Here is a 6000-nt window from a genome sequence, read left to right on the forward strand (position 1 = left end):
TTCAAGGAGGGACATCTGGTCATGTGGCTGATGGTCATAAACCTCCCACCTCCATGCAGAAAAGAACTGCTCTATGGGGTTGAGGAAAGGTGAATAGGGTGGAAGGAAGAGACTCACCAGTATTGGGTGGACTTCAAACCATGCTGTTATTGCTCGTGAATGATGGAAAGCAACATAGTCCCAGGTGATGAGGTGAGGTCCTCATGTTTTCACTCTCCTGACCCTACTCTGGTACCAGGCGCTGGTGGAGATCATTGAGAAGCGCAAGGAGGCGCTTGGTATTATAGGGTCCAATCTGTGAAGGAGTAATCCTGCATTTGACATTGCTCCACACACAGTAATGTTTGCCCCTCTCTGTCCTGGCACATCAACTGTGGCCCTTTTTCCAATTATATTTCGTCCACGTCAATGCCTTTTGGACAGATTGAATCCTGCCTCATTGATGTAAATGACTTCATGAGGGGTCTGGTTGGCTTACAATTCCATAACTCTGTGAAACAAAGTTTATGTCATGTCATTACTGTGTTTACCAACCTGTACTATAACATATTACTGCTGGAGACTTAAACCGGGGGCGTGACTTCGGTGTTGTCATTGAGCTGCAGACACGTGAATTTATTTTCTTACGCGAATGACAGGAGATCGTTTGATTCTTTTCGTTTGGTCTTTATTTTACGTAACAAAGCGTCAACTTAATATACCAATAATAACCTTTTTTGCGGACTGCAAGAAGGTCTGTCGGATATGAAGCATGTCAAAATACCGGCGGTGTATAAGTCGTTGTGGGTGGATCGACCGACGGGCGGGAGTGGGAGTTGGGGGGAAAGACCCTAAAGAAAGACACTTTGCAGTAAACCAGCGCATTTAGCACATGAACACAGATTACCCACATTTATTTTCCTTTATCAGTCCAGCTTTACTGTTCTGTGTCTGCAACTTTGTCTTATTAAAAATGTTAAAGCATTCATTTAAAAAACACTTTAATTATGTTCGTTTTTCATCACAACATTCTTGCACACTTCTTTTTGATCTACCCTATCTGTGAATTATTGAAGCCATACATTTGAATTATAAATAAACTTACTATAAGGAAACAGGAAAAAACATGCATAATGCCCCAGGCTACATTTCCTCATCGCATAAGATTTTCATGTAGTCTGTCTCTGTCTTATTCTCTCTGCTTCCTCCTCTTGTTTATCCCCCCCCCCCCCCCCTCCCTCATTCGCACACGTCCGCCCACCACCCGGCCCTGCCAATGTGATCTGATCGGAGGCTGATTCAGGTTGTCAGGCCCTGTCCTAAATGTAATAAATTACCATTGAGCCTGGGAATAGTGCATCTCTGCCGACATATCACCAGAGAACAGGCCTGTGCAGCACCATCCTTGACCTCGTCTTCTACCTCCCACACCACACGCAGATACACGCGCCATGTCCAAATTCACATATACACCCCCTTTCTCTCCACTGTCAGCAAGCCCTGGTCCAACTGACTCTGTCAACCTTCATCTAGTTTCCCAGTGAGATTCATTAGCATTGTCAGAAGTGGTGGGGGAAGGAGGCTCGCGTGTGTGTGTGTGTGTGTAAGCATTGGCGTTTGCATGAGTAGAGTTGCTGTCATGAGTAAAATTATTATACTATTGTATTAATAGTTATAAACTCAACAAGTCTCAAAAGTATCATTTTAATAAAGAAAAAATAGTTATTATTGATCGCATCCACACCTTGGCATGTGATTTCAGTCTCTACATTGCGTTATTACAATTCTTCAGAGTTAGATTGCATTTCTTTAATTTACTTACATTGTGATTGTGTGTGGGTTTTCGCACATATTTCTTGTAGTCATTCCTTGTTTCTTGTTTTGGATTCTCTTAAATGTTATCTTCTGCTTATGAATAAGAACAATTAAAATACACATTGTCCTCAAAGGGATCAGTTAAGTATTTCTGATTCTGAATGAGTTTGGTAATGTTTGTTACAAGGAGGTTCTCCCTCCGCCATCCAGAGGGCTATTGCACGAAACCAGGATGAGGCATTAATATTCACGATATCCTGGATGAATTTAGCTTTGACTTAGTTGCACAGAAGCAGGTTGAATTGAACCTAGCCAAGTAACCATTGAGATTTATTCTTTACAGTTAGCCTGCTCCAGGGCAGGCTAATGCTGAGTTTACACCAAAAGCGAAGCAAATTTTCGCCACATGTTTACTTGCACAACTAACATTATTTTGCTTCATTATTGCCTGAAAGTCGGCGTGGTTTATCTCAGTTGCTTGTCTATGTAACAGTTTTAATAATTTCCACTATCCACCATAGAAATAAACACATCACACTGCCTTAGCTTGATAATGGTTTAATAAAGTAAGGTGAGGTTGGATACACTAACGATTAAACCGTTTACTGATTAGGACTTCATTTCACATACACACCTACCGTTTGTCTTGTTACTCAAACATCAAGAGGCCGATTATCAGTGTAGCAGTCCTCGTCCAGGTTAAATGCACAAACATCACTATAAATTAAATTGAAGATGTACCTGAACCTCTTCTGTGTCTCTACATTAATTGTGATTGACCTCGTATTTTATGTTTATAATATAGTGATCAATGAGGCTACCGTACGGTAATGTTAGGGATTAACATCTATGAAACAGTGATCAATGAGGGTACAGGTGAACTAACAAACACAATGAAATAAATTGAAACATTTAAAAGCATATACAAGCAGCTAATCAGATATTTCATATCTTACAGACAAATATACAATAATTCATGTGTGGAAATTGTATTACTATTACAATTCCGCGGGTCAGTGCAGAGTGTTAAAAATCCCAGGGGGCTGGTGGTGTCGCGCCGACGGTCCGGGCCACGGAGGGGTGGTTGGTGGGGGAGTGGCCTTTTTTTTTTCTTTCTTTTTTTTCAATGGAAGGGATCTACCGGCACTGCATTGGTGAACGACCTGGTCCATCTGTTCTAATGCATGCGCCTACTCAGAGTGCGACTCCCGGTGGACTTTTTAGGAATAGCAGCTACTTTTAAAGAAATGCAACTTAGGTCTTTCTGTAATTCTAACAATAGCCATTCGGCGGGACACTGTAAATCAGATTTAATCAATTTACAAATATTGCGCAACCTCGTACATATTTCTCGAGGCAGTTCAAAATGTCTGTGTGTTTGCAGCTTTGTAGACCTCTAGCGGTCTTGGGACCAGATCATCAACGACTGCGTCCTGCTGGCTTTGTAACAGTAGAAACGGTTCGCCATACGCAATCCTTTGCTGTGAAAGTTTTTGGCCTAGTAAAGAAAAAGGGGTTTTATCAGAGACCACACATTTGATATTGGAGAATCACGGATAAGACCGTTAATCTTACATAGCCCGAGACAGCGGTGCAAAGGTCAGTGATGGTTGATTTACACGGCTCAATTGTTGAAAGCTAACGGAATGTTAACTAATGTCACTTTAAAATGTACTTTTTGCCATATTGGAACAAGGGCACTACACTAACCTCTAGTGTCATGCATTTACGGAAAATATAACATGATAAAAACTTTAACAAAGGCTTTCTTCTTTGAGCTGTAACGCTGGTATTCAAATGACGACTCACGTTCACTGTCTCGCTGGTTAACCATATTCATTCGCTACTTGGTTTGCTGAGCCAACTTACTGTGTGATAGGGCCCAGGGCGCGTTTGTGATTCGGATATTTAGAACGTATCATTCCGCCGTTTACGTCTGTTCGTTATCTGATATTTCCGTTGGTTAAGTGATGCAGCTGAGCAGACAGACAGCTCGCAGTTTGCGCAGACACGAGACTGTCAGGCTCTTTCTCAATACCTAAGACGGCGAGAACGGACTCGCGTTCCCGCAAGAATAGACTCGGGAGTCCTGACTCACGGGTACGGGAGAACGGAGAACGGACATTTCCGCAATTGGAACAGCAGCTGACTTGATGACGCCACCACAGTAGGCGGTCTTTGTTTACGCACGCAAGTGGAAATGTTTAAAAAGCCAGCAGCGTGTTAACGGTTGTGGAAGGTGTTTGTTGAAATTGCAAAAGTATTCTGATTGAGTAGCTGGTAACGAACAGCACAATAAAAAACATATGGGTATTATTATATTTAATAATTAATTAATTTGACTATTAACTACATGGATCCGATACATATTGCTGTTGCGGTCGGCAAACTGTATATAGAAGCTGAAGAGGAGGCTGCCCAACTCAGGAGAAACATACGCAAGCGAAAATCCAAGATGAGGCGAAGGATGGCGAGGAGACGTGTCATAATAGCATGTCTCGCTTTCTTTGTAAGTTTAATTCAGTATAAAGCATTGATGATATGTAATCATTTATATTAATGTCAGCTGTGGTTTTCTCTGCTGTTTGACTGTTGTGGCAGATACTGCAAGGTGGTTGTATTTAGGGTTGGGTATCGAGAATCGATTGGAATCGGGACTAGCTTTGCGATTTACCCGGTATCGTTCCAAAGTTTATAATTCGATTCCTAGTTTCGATTCTCAGTCCGCCGGCGCCGACCGGAAATAGAAACCGCTGAACACCAACGAAGAAGCGTCCACCTGAAGTGTTGGCATAACGCGATCGAACATGGATAGCGTCCCGGTTGTTGTGAATTTGTGACGCATCAGACCAGTGTGCGCGCGGCTACCGGGTGGCCCGAGCGGAGCTGTCCTATCTGTTAAAATGAGCAGTGAGGCTGGCGCTGCAAAGAAAAAAAAGATCGCCGACCGCTAGCACCCCCCCGACCGCTAGCACCCCCCGTCAGCGAAAGTGTCCCTGATTTGGGGTTGGGAGAGTTGGCCCCGTGTTTGACGCGCTGCGCCGACCGTCCTCCGCTGCCTCTTCCTCTGGCTCCAAGGGCCCATCAGTGGGAGCAAGGTAACGTTTAAGTACCTGCAGTATCATACACTCATGTGTAAATGTGTTTTTGTGAGGTTTCAAAAATAAAGCTCTCTTGAGGAAAGTGTACCCCTGTTAAAATATATTAATAATTTATAATGTTTATACAATATTCAAGTTCATAGTTTGATATTTATATTGTAGTTGAAAACAGCCCTGTTAGAAATTCATAGTAAAGTTACTAAAAAGTTCATAGAATTAACATTGATGGAGAAGGTCAGACTAGGTTCCTTCAGAAAGACCCTCGGTTAGCTAGCTCATTTAAAATATCTTAAAACTTAAACTTGTTTGACCCTGCCTCTTAAAAGAATCGGAATCGAGAATTGCTGGGAACCGGAATCGAAACCAGGAATCGGAATCGGAATCGTTCAAATTCAAACGATACACAACCCTAGTTGTAATAGAGATTTTGTTCGGAGCAATGCCCTCAAAGGCACATTACAGGAAAGATACCTTTTACATACGAAACCTACAGATGTTATTAATGATAGGGCAGTTGTTATGTGTATCAAGGTTAGCTTAATCCAGGCCTAATAAACCACCAGGTACATCGGAGGTTTGATACATTAACAGGATCTGACCATGGATTAGCCTACTAAAGCATACACACCTAATGGTCGTCTTTGTATTTAAACATGAAGAGGTTGGTATTCAGATGGACAGCGCCATAAACATCATTATGCGTTACTGCAAAACGCAGCAAGACCTCATTCATTATGGAATCCATGGAAACGTTATTATTAACTATATGAAATAGTCAAAGCATAATCGTAAAATGTAGCATAACTTTAATATTATGAAATGAATAACAAACAAACATCCTGTTACTAAATATGCTGTGATGAAGAATGATGTCCCCATCATTTCGATATTTTGTTCTGAGGCCGACATGAGGCCAGCATTCAGGCTGTCCAGGAACAGCTTTAACATGCTAGTCCAGCTTCTGCCCCGGCAAAAATCCCACGGGGGGAGCCACGAGATGGAGGTGCTGGTGACTGTCTACTGGCTTGCCTGCGGAGCCTCCTACAGGGTCTGTCACGGTTTGGTTCTGCTTCATGTCTTATTTTGCAGTTTTCACGTCTCTTGT

Source organism: Pungitius pungitius, chromosome 20, assembly GCF_949316345.1.
Source record: "Pungitius pungitius chromosome 20, fPunPun2.1, whole genome shotgun sequence".
Taxonomy (NCBI): domain Eukaryota; kingdom Metazoa; phylum Chordata; class Actinopteri; order Perciformes; family Gasterosteidae; genus Pungitius; species Pungitius pungitius.